We start from the raw sequence: 12,362 nt of genomic DNA, 5'->3' as shown, positions 1-12,362 counted from the left end.
AATTATCAACATTAAAATAGACAAATAAGTCTATTCTTGTGTTTTAAGGGTCAGTAGTAAGCTTTCAAAAAGAAAAGGGTTTGAAAGGGAAATATGTAAATACGAATGTTAGAGGGAGGGCGCTAATATAATAAAAACAATAATAATTAAGAGAAAATCTATCTATACATAAATAAAAATGTAAATGTTCCTTTGTTAAAAATCCTAAATCGATGAAAGTTCTTCACCGATTGCTTTGAAATTTTGACAAAACGTTGCATTCCAATAAGCGTGTTTGTATACACGGTGTCCGGAAACTCGTAGTACAAGCGGGAAACTGGAGAATCTACACCACATGGGGAACCCAAATAAACATAAAGTTTTTTGATTTGAGCATTTTCACAAAAAAAAAAACAAAAAAAAATATTTTTCGGTGTTTAGGGTTGAACAACAGATGTTTTAACCCTGCAGAGCAGAAATATTTTATGATTACACCGGATTAAATGAAGGGTGATTTCAAAATAATGCTTCAAATCCGAGTTTCTTCATTTGTTTTACTTTCAAATAGTTTTAATTAGTTGGGTACTTTGATCTTCAGTAATAATTTATAAGAATTTAATAAAAAAAAAAATTTTAAAAAAATCAACTTCTAACTCGATTTACTCGATAACGAAAGCTAAAATAAAAAAAAATATACTACAAAATCGACTCCAAATGTGATGTAGATTCACCAGTTTCCCGCTTGTACTACGAGTTTCCGGACACCCTGTATATATCTCTTACTTGTGGCAGGTTTTTACCTGCTTTATTTGAAAAACAGCGTCATCTGTTGGACGTAAAAGCAACACTCGCCATTGTCTCACACTCTGCACAGACAGACTGAGCCACAGCAACGCGTTACGGGGTACAGTTAGTATTTAATAAAACACGACTTGTTTAAAATAGGCCAAAAATCTTTTGACAAATGCATTTAAAGATGCACCGTAACTTTTTCGTACATGCAAAATGAGTATTAAATAACAAAAATAAATGTGTTTTTAATAATTTTCGGAGCATTTTCTGCGATGTTTCTATCGAGGGAATTTCATAAAATTACCGTTTTAATTCTACACATATTCAGGGTGTCCGGAAACTCGTAGTACAAGCGGGAAACTGATGAATCTACATCACATTTGGAGTCGATTTTGTAGTATATATTTTTTTTGATTTGAGCTTTCGTTATCGAGTAAATCGAGTTAGAAGTTGATTTTTTTAATTTTTTTTTTTTTTTTTTAATCAAATTCTTATAAATTATTACTGAAGATTAAAGTACCCAACTAATTAAAACTATTTGAAAGTAAAACAAATGAAGAAACTCGGATTTGAAGCATTATTTTGAAATCACCCTTCATTTAATCCGGTGTAATCATAAAATATTTCTGCTCTGCAGGGTTAAAACATCTGTTGTTCAACCCTAAACACCAGAAAAAACTTTAACCCTAAAATAGCCGAAAAATATTTTTTTTTGGTTTTATTTTTTTTTTTGTGAAAATGCTCAAATCAAAAAACTTTATGTTTATTTGGGTTCCCCGTATGGTGTAGATTCTCCAGTTTCCCGCTTGTACTACGAGTTTCCGGACACCGTGTATAGTTATTAACCCTAAAATAACATATTTTTTAAGAACTAAAAAACATTGCTCAATATGTTGTAAATTGGCAGAAATTTCGAATGCAGGAAATGACGCCACAGAGCAATTTTGCAATAAATTTTGTATTGAAGAAGATAATTCATATGTTTTAATTGACGTACACTACGCCGTAGCCTTTCCAGTATGTAAAAAAAGATTTTTAAAATGGAAAATAAAAGTATATATATTCTGGCATCTCCCAAACGTTTGAAAAACATTTGAGCAAACAATTTGAAGTACGAATTTCATCCTCAACTGAGTAAACATGTAATACGAGATTGCAGAATTCAAACATAACATCCTATTCAAGGAATTTGGGTCTCACCATTCATGGGTAAGAGTCATCGATTAAATAAAAGCAGCACATTCAATGACTCATTGAAAATAAAAACAATATTTAAAAATAGACAATTATTTGTTATCGAGGTATATATACATAATACGAAAGTATAAATAATAAACAAAACCAATTAATATCACAACGACTGTTATCATACAATATGCACTTAGCCAATCAATTATAAAATATGGAATTATTGATTGGGGAGGAGCAACCAACTCGGCTATCGATTACATAGAAATCGCACAGAAAACGATCTTAAAGGTAATACTAAAAACATAGACTGACTGATACAGACCAAATATTCAACAGTTGTGACGTACTAGATATATGCCAATTATACGTTAAAACACTACTAAACTGCACTTTTGACCAAAACACAAATTTCAACATACACAAAATATCACTAACATTTAGACAAACGTACGAAGAGAACATAAAAAAATCCGACGGTAAATACAAGCTTTGGACAAAGACACTATCAATACCATGCTATAGAAGCATTGAACAGTCTTACACTTGAAAATAAAATTGAGGAAAACAAAAATAAATTCAGACACAAAAGTACAAAATGGATTAAAGAACAAAAAAGACAATATTACCAAAATTTCATAACATAAAATAATAAAACCTACACGTAACATACAAAACCAATATAAAACACACATCACTCACAAACACATAATATATTTACGCCGATTTTAACTTTATTTCATTTTACTTTACTTTACTTTAATTTTAAATCTATGTTTTAGTTTGAATTTATCTTAATCTTATGTTTTTTTTCTTCACCAACATTATATATATTTTCTTTAAATGTGTTATGAATATTTTTTGTATTATAAAATGTAGGCCTCAGCACGGGTAAGCCACCCAGTGAGGCAAACGTTACTAAATTGTACTAAGAAATGTAAAATATTGTACCAAAAAAAAAAAATATATATAAATATAATTAACCAACCAAGGTAGAAAAGTCATTTTTAGAGTCATTAGTTATCAACGATCGTGTAGAAATACTGTACAAAGTATATTTGAAGTACCTACATAAATGAAATCATTTAATAAGGGCTTACCAAATATGTCAGTAATAGAAACATCGCGTTTTAAAAACGTTGGGGTTCTGTCATAATCAATCTAGTAATTGTTCCGTCATTTCACACTAAATTAGTCACGCACTCTAGGTACCCACACTATTACTCGTTTTCCCCCAATTGTGATATTGTGAAGTTGTAAGCAATTTGCCAGGGGCGTTTTAGATCCGAAAGCAAAATTACACGTTTTTGCTTATCACTTATCACAAATAAAATTTACACTCAAACAAGTTTTTGCGGAAAGGGGCATTGCACGGGGTCGATTGTGAAGAATCTTATGTACTAAAAAAGTGGGCAATTCCTTATCAAATTATGTATGAATTAACAATTCCCTTCGTGGGAGGCGGGTACCGCCGCCCCGGGAACCATTCATTGGATAAACAACGTCTCTGCCGTAGGTCACTCTAAGTGGATAGCTACGTTTGGTAACGAGCAGGGATGCCCGGATTTACGTGGTGAGGTTTGTCCATGTGGCGGATCACTGAGGAAAATCATTTTTCTCAGGGCCCCCTGTGTGGTGTTAATCCATTTTTTTAAACCGACTTTGAAGGGGTTATCAGTTATTAATTAAAGTAACCTATCTTTTTATATTGATTTATCAATTAATTCATATGCATATTTATAAAATTACAGATTGTGTGAGCTTTCATGTAGATTTAAAATCAGAGTTCAATTACCCGGTCTAAAGCATACGAAATGTATCGTAGTCGCTTTATTATGTATTGTATGTAATGCTAAGACCTTATTCTATAATTTTATGATACAAACCTGGAGTTTGCGCTGTACCAATAACAAGTAGGTAGTAATAAAAAATGCGCATAGTAATAAAAGTATAAGAAATTCTGGTTTCAAACATGTAAAAATATGCGGCCTTGAGATAAGGTGAGATTGCGAAAGATTCACATAAAAATAGTTTATGTAAATATTCACTGTTGACGGCCATTGAAGGACCGAATATGTAAGTATAAATACGTGATGTTACATTCTGAATATCTGATACGCGATCCGTAGAATAATCCGTAGAGAAGTAATGTAGATACTTGCCGTGGTGAAAGACTGATATATTGAACAAACCAAACAGCTTATCATTACGATTCCCCGCAGGTCACGGAGGATGAAACCACACTCCTATTATTTATAGCCGCCTCCACACACATCCGATTGCCTACAGTTGAAAGCGAGTGGGAAGGGATCAAACAATGTGCTTGACTTGGAAACTTTGGACGGCCGAACTCAAGCTGGTACCAGTGAAAACGGTTGTTTGCAGGCACTATTCGCCCTGACACTGCGTGCTTATTCCACAATCATATATAATGGATAATACTATTAAAACTCTTAGATATTACCTGACCTAAGTATTTGATTAAGGTTAAACGCAACGCTCGTTGTATTCTACGTGTTCACAGATGGCGTTAATTAATTAATTTTGTTTTAATACGCTTTTGCAAGGTCTTGCTTTGCAATATTAAGACAAATCATTTGATTGCGCCCGTATATACGCAATATGAATATGAATCAATAGTTTTGTTCGTTTAAAGACTTAATTCTTTCGAGAAAGGCACACAAATACAATATTTTACCGATGATTCAATCCAATATTGTATTTGTATGCCTTTCTCGATAGAATTGAGTTTTTATATGGACAAAACTATTTATTCATATTCATATTGCGTATATGAGGGCGCAAACAAATAATTTGTCTTAATACTGTAAAGCAATACCTTGAAAAAGCGTATTTAAACAAAATTAATTAATTAACGCCATCTGTGAACACGTAGAATACAACGAGCGTTGCGTTTAACCTTAACTGTGTACCTTCTTGCCATGCGGTACTAGAGTGTATGACAACTTTTCTCAACTAATTAACCTTTTCTTCGTTCTTTTATTGCATGTTTACAAACAACAAACCACTGGATGTTTTTATTCTATGCATTGAGTCTATTTTCTTTCTTCTTCTGCCACTTCCAAAACCCAATGCCATTTATCGGGTTTAGTATCACAACTTAGTTATAAACTGCTAGCCTCTCGTCATTTAGACAATTTAAAAATTAATTAGTCAGCCTTTTTACCTGCATTATCGACGTCTTTATGAGCCTTCCTACATCTCAGCAAAAAAAAAATATTTCGTACATTAAAGGGATTCGAATCGGAAATATTTTCACCGACAGTATCCAGTAAGACCACTAAGGGCATCCAGAAAAGATATAATCAATTTTCTAGAAACAATTTATGTTATCATAAAATTGATGCGTGAAGCAGGTACATATGTGACCGGTCAGTGGCTGTGTTGGCATCGAGTTTGGGTCCCACCCAGGCGTAGTGTGTTCAATTCCTCGGCTGGCTAAGTCCTCCATCACAACATTTTCCGCTTACTGTGGTGGTAGTTGGAAGTGTGAGATTTTCAAATATTATCAGGTTATTCGTAACATTGGAATGTTTGTCTTTCTTTTAAAAATATAATTTATTTTTTGGAAAAATATTAAACCATAAATCGTAACCATCGTAAAAAAATTACGATGTTAAGGTTAAGATGCTATTAAAATTTCGTAATTAATACAATCATCACAATTTAACCCTGATATAAGCGTGAACAACAGCTCGGTCAAAAGAAAGATCATTATATTACTGTCCAGTAGTGGGCATTCGTGTTATCATCCTCTTATAGACTCGCATCATCTCCTACAGCTCCTTCCCTAACCTGCCTTAAGGAGGAAACACATTATTAAAACGCGACGCGACGCCACGTCTCGACACCCGATATGCCCCGTGCACATTACCAACACGCGACGCCACGACATACTAGCAATTTCTGAATACAGTTAGCTAACAGCAGTGGAAGTGAATGGTTTTGTACTGTGGATTTAATAAATAACGAGTCAGATGAAGACTTTGAAGAAGATTTGATGCAAATTATTGGTAGATATATGATACTTAAACGACTCAAGAAAAAAAGAATAACTAGGCGTTACTGGGTTCATGAAATAAATCAAAAGAGAATTATGTGTCGTGAAAATCATACTCTGTATCCAGACTTAATTGAAGATAGTGAAAGATTTCATATGTATTTCGCTAAATAAATGCAAAAATAATATTAAATTGGCATAAATTCCGTATATGCTCTGTGACAGTTCTCGAACGACTGACGCGTGGCGTCGGGTGTTGTCTAGAAACATACTGCGCAGGCCGCGTCGGGTGGCGTGTTTACCCCACCATGGGCAACACACCGACCTGGCACGTCTGGATCGGGTGGCGTGTGCGCGCATGGCGTCGCGTCGGATGTTTATAGTGTGATTCTGGTCTATAGAAAACAATACATTTGATTCGACTCAACACGCATCGCGTTTCATCGGGTCGCGTCGGGTTTTAATAATGTGTTTCCACCTTTACTCTCCAGTAGTGGCATTCGTGTTTTCTTCTAATCGTGTTATCATCCTCTTCTAGACTCGCATTACCATACATATCATATCCTACAGTTCCTACCTAACCTAACCTAACCCGCCTTACAACGTCGCCCAACAGAGTTACGATAAAAAAAATGAAAAAAATTGAGTTATGATAAACGATTTGTAATTCTAAGTAACTGCCGATTTTTAATCTGAATAACATTAAAATCTCTGAGAAAAAAAAAGCTTTGAGAAATTTACTGTGTAATTTATTTGACAGATGATATCCTAAAACGTGGTTAGGTCGTGATCCAGGATTTCCAGTTCTGTCTTCTATGCGACGGCAGCCTAAAATCCCAACAATATAGCCCTTTATTCAATTTTGTCGGGGATTTTGGAGAGATAGTCACAATAATACAGGCGCGGCTGTAAGTGTTATCTCTTTCGAAGTTTCGGAAGGGATGTCGATAACAATCTTCAACCGATCGGAACGTATGAGACGAAAGCGAATCTTTATTCGCTCTTATATTCTCTGGATAGAACCTCGGTCTACCTACTTGTATTACATCACGAAAAAAGAACTAGGTTCCGACTTAGAAACGAGAAAAAATACTCTATGTGTGATTGCCCATCAATAATAACTATTACCTATAATTGAAAAGTTTTCTTTTTACAGAAATCAAAGACACAACTGGTGTGGCACTGAAAAACGGTACATAAGGTTTCTTCTTGTATCCGTTTCATTTGAGCTTTATTTTGTTATGTGAATACCGCACAAGAATTTCAACTGTTCAGGGCGATTAGGACTATGGATCCCCAGCGAAATTAACTTTAGAGCTTTTGTTGCTGAGGCAACGAATAACTTTTTTTCAACGAACAAGGATTTTATATCGTAGAGTATTATATCAGCGTCCATCGCAAGTAACGCAAGTCCCGGAAGGATTTTGACCAGCGATTCCGAAGCATATTTGAAGTATAATGTAGACGTCATTTTGCTGTCCAAATAATAATACAGTAGGTAACGATATGTACACTCGACATTACATAAATTGTATACACTTTCTTTAGTAAAATGAAATATTATTAATTGAACTCAATTAATTGCGTTAGTTTAATTTTAAAATGAATAAAAACAAAATAAAGAAATAAACGTGAGTGAAGAAAAGGATATGTGGAGAAGTGAGGCATTCCATCCTCTCTACCTACCCTGTCAAGAGGATATATCACCTCCTTTTTGCCAAACCAAAAAATTGATTAATTCCGCCGAATTCGTAACTATAATTTAAAACTAATAAACACGGGATGTAAGTTAATTATATAACAACAGTTAAACATGTAAAAACCGTTCCTTTATTCACCGTTTTAATAATTAAATAATCTTTTTAAACTATTGTCATTATCTCACAAATAATTGCTAAAGCCGGCTTTAAAATCGTCATAAAAATGTATATTTTATAATTTAAAACACAAATAAATAAAATAGCACGTAGCCGTAGTAGATACTTGCTGAACCTTCTGATTAAAAAAATAATTATTGAGTTTGGTTAAGTATTTTGTCCTCAAAAATCCAAATTTTATTTTGTATGAAAAAGGCCGCGCAGGCGTGCCTCTTAAGTTACGTAGATGGCGATAAGGTTTAAATTCCCGCTTAACACCATCCGCCTGTTTTGATTTATGCAAGAAAAAAACATGGCCAAAAAGTGCCTTTTATTTTATTTTGTGGATGTTCAGGCATAAATATTAATTTTTTTTCGATCATTTTATAAATAACTTAATTTGAAACATTATACAATAAAATCATAACCGAAAATGGGTTCGTAAGTAGGAGATTTTGAACATTAAAGCAGTTTTCACAGGCCTTTACATTATTTGTTTCTGGGCTTATAAAAAGACTTATCTAAAAGATACTCGATTATTTCAAAGGCCAAGATGTATTCTACTCGCAGTATTTAATTAAAGCATCTGAAACATTTCTAGGCGACCAAATTTTCAAACCAAAAACACATGATTTTGCATTACTACGTATGGCATCGCCTTAATGTGTTATGGGCATGATAAAATTCACACTGCACCTTTAAATGCAACTAAATGATTGTCGTTTTTTTAATATTAGCGCGCTCCCTCTAACATTCATATTTACATATCTCCCTTTCAAACCATCTTTGAACGCTTACTATGGGGCCTTGAAGTTTACTGACTTTATTTTGGAGCATTGTGTCGTCTTACGAAATTGTGTGACGGTTGGGTTAGGTTAGGTTAGGAAGTAGATTGTCACGAAGTTTGCCTTTCTGCAATCTTTCCATCGAAGCTCGACCCTGTGGTGAACCATCAGATATTTAAAAACATTTTTTTCCAATGTATATAGTATAAATTTATCCAAGACAGTCTTCGCATAGGTACTAATATTTTTCGTTGAACATTTCAAAATAATAAAATATTAGGTTTTTTGTGACTCCCAAAATTTCATGTTTATTTGATGCCGTTTGATAAGAATTCCTTAGGGCCCGTTCCCACTACCGTTTTCAAATCGGAGGCGGGTCCCGTTTTAAAAACGGATGCCCTAGTGGCTGTAGTGGATGTATGGAGCTGTTCACACTTGTCCGACACGATTTGAAAACGGATCCGACATTTTTTGTCGGATGGCTCGCCTACGCAGCGCGTCCGTTTTCAAATCGTGTCGGAACACGCTCGCTCATAGTGTTGTATGGAGCTGTTCACACTTGTCGTCCAGTCGTTCCGGCAGAGTCCCCGCCAAACCCCGACCCCTCCCCGCCCGCTCCCTGTCGCAAGGAAGCAGGCACGCTGCGTGCTTGTATTTGGTTATTTTGTTAAGTAAATAAATCAAAACTACAATAATGGATAAGGAAATAAATCCTGAAAATTTAATACCACTGGTCGAAGAAAGAGTATGGTAATATTTTATCTTTAACTAAATAAAAACAAAACACTCGGTGTACACAACTTTTGTACATCAAAATTTTTATTTTTAATTTTTTTAAGTTTACTTTTTTTTAAATTTTAAATCTTTAATGAGATGCACGGAAGAGCGTATTAGTTTAATAAACACATAATAAAAAATATTTGAGTTGTTTTTGTTTTCTTACTTTAAAATATCGATAGCCTTTCTTCAGGACAAATGCACTTTCTCAATTTTGTATTTTGATATGTTAAGTTCTCTGAAACTCATTCCAGTAGATGGTTAAAGGAAGTGATAGACATTCTCTTAAGCCATTAAGCGCCCTTGAGGTGATTTTTCATGGTGAAAACGGCGCTATATAAATAATCCAATCATTATTATTCTAAAATAATTAAATTTCCTGCGGCTATTTCGGAGATACCGTCTAACAAATAAACGTATAAAAATGAACCCATAAAAAAGTTTTGTTTATTATATATACATATATCATACAAAATATATTTAAAAAATTCTTTGTCTGAGGATTGAACCTTTCTACCCATGGAGTTGACAATTCTACCAACTTCGCTAAATGCCGATCGGGTTGGACCGGCATTTATTTCGTATATTAACTTCTGTAATGTCATCCGATTTCAAAGAAATGTGCATTCGCGTGTTTGAACGTGATTGCCACCAAAAGTTGGTAGAATGCGTTGTCACCGACAACGAGTATATATGACGAGTTTTAGGTCGATCGGATATTGGGAAGTGGGTTAATTTCCGCTTCCGAGGTTTGTTTTCAGTCATCACCAAAAACAAATGTGAAATTCAAATAAATGTATCTATTTAAAAAAAATTGAAGAGCGTTGCAATAAATGGCAACATCAAGATTGTTCAAAAGTAAAAAGTGTAACCTTTTTGAAAAAGCACTATTTATAGTCAAGAGGCATATTTATCACATCAATTATAAATGGTTTTTAGAAATTAAAGGTACTCTCCGAAAGGAGATGATTCTAAGGTTATTTCATGTTTGAACTTCTTATTTTGTAACATTTGCAAGCGGAATAATTGCATGAAAAACTGTTACCTTTAAAATGAACCAATTGCCCAGAAGAAGTGAAACTATATGGCAACCCTGTTTTTTGTAGAATGTTGAGAGAATGAAGAAAGTGGTAGAGAAGACAAGGGTAGGAAAGTAGGGACTGTTCAGATCTGGTCTCTAAACCGTAGATATCATAAGTATAAGCAGGGCAGGCCCTGTGCAGGCGCAATTGGTGCAGTATGCTCCGGGCGCCGAATTGCAAAGGCGCCAAAGCACTGTTAATACCTAACACTTAACAGTCCAATCATTATGATATTGTTTTTCATGAAAACGGCCCAACACAAAAATACAAATCATCGGATTATGATTGATTAGAGATCACCTACCTAGGCGTCTACTGGTTTTGACAAGGGGCGACAAAATTTTACTCGCGCCAGGCGTCGTTTTGATCAGGGCCGGACCTGGCTAAAAATCTAACCATTTTTTTCGAAATCTTGATCAATGCTATGTGAAGGCACATACATTCATCGATATTGGAAAATATTATTGAATTACATTAAGTTAAAATGTAAGTTAAGTTAAGTAATAATATTTGCCTACTAAGAAAACAATCATAAACCGAACTAACCGTCAAATGAAAAATAGTTTACTAAAGATAAGAAAATTCTACAGGAATATATGATTACAAATCAAAGCGTTACTTGCATTTTCGTAAAATCAATAAAAAATTAACTCTTTTTACACCAACCAATAATATTATTGATTTGTTTAACATAATCAATGAATTGTAATATTATTAAAAAAAACTGATAAGATTGTAATAAATATTGACATAACAAAATAAAAGTACATAAACAAACATGAGATGATATTATTATTATCAGTGCAAAATTCAGTACATAATATACATTCACGGCTTGTAAATGCCAACCTAGATAGTTTTTTATGGTTTATCAAATTCTTGAATACGAAATACTGAAAGATTAATAAATTTACATCACGAAATCAAGATAGAATGCACTTCCTCGTCTCGGAAAACCCACACACGAAACAACCAACCTACACACGACTGGTTTATTTACTTCATTCAATCTCTTGACTTGCGACAGAAATTCCTACTACAATACATCAATTATGTCCAAATATGTCTCCTTCAATAGAATGTGATTTGATTGCCATTTATCTCTTTGTGTGCGCCCATATAACATTTATTCAGAGATGTAAACAGTGCGAAAACGCCATGTCAAGGCAGCCGGTGCGTACACCTCTTACTACGAGTAACCGTACCTTACGCATTGCACATGGCAACTGCAAAATGTTTTATAATGCTTATAAATCCACTATTTAACCATATTATTGACAAAAAAGATTCTTTCGACCTACCTTTATTGTGTTTTCGAGCACTCTTAGGAATAGGTCGAACTTTCAGTCTTTTATTTATCAAAATTAAAACCAACGAACAAGGACCACACACAACACCAGAGAACCCGAACTCCCGTTTGTGAATAGAATTCTGAATGTTGCTTTGCGAGTAGAGATGGTCGATATTCCTGTCCCGGTGACAAAGCGGTCACTGGAACGCCCGGTATTATTTTTCCGAGGAACCGGCTCTCCTTTTTGGAACTGAACCGCAATGTAAAACTACAGTATATAATGAATATAATGCACGAACATTAAAAGCCCTGGACGGAGCTATTTGAGAACAGTTTGAAGTCACGGAGTGAGGGGGAAATGTATGAAAAATCCCAAAACCCACTTAAATTTTTGTATTGACACATTCCATTCCTTGTTCCATCTAACACACAAAAATAATCATATGTACGTGCATTTACAACACAAAAATAAAATAATAATAGTTCATTATGCACCACTTTGTAAATATAAGTCAAAAGTTTGTCATACAAGATGGCTGCCAAGCAATTTGCCCTCACCCTAGATATGGCTTCTATGCCATTCAAATAAAA

The 12,362-nt window shown here is 34.2% G+C and overlaps 1 protein-coding gene across 2 annotated transcripts in view; it reads right to left on the bottom strand.

The window, feature by feature from the left end:
- Positions 1–11,914, bottom strand: part of Dg (Dystroglycan) — a 298,135-nt gene extending 286,221 nt beyond the window's left edge. For both annotated transcript variants that reach the window (XM_089638808.1, XM_089638810.1), the window contains exon 1: positions 11,782–11,914. The gene's annotated coding sequence lies outside the window, so the exon portion shown is untranslated. The remainder of the gene's footprint in view (positions 1–11,781) is intronic.
- Positions 11,915–12,362: the final 448 nt, after the last annotated feature.

This window comes from Hesperophylax consimilis, chromosome 13 (genome assembly GCF_061612785.1).
Source record: "Hesperophylax consimilis isolate HC1 chromosome 13, BYU_Hcon_1.0, whole genome shotgun sequence".
Classification (NCBI taxonomy): domain Eukaryota; kingdom Metazoa; phylum Arthropoda; class Insecta; order Trichoptera; family Limnephilidae; genus Hesperophylax; species Hesperophylax consimilis.
The sequence above is the reverse complement of the archived record's forward strand: the minus strand, read 5'-3'. Positions and strand labels throughout refer to the sequence as shown.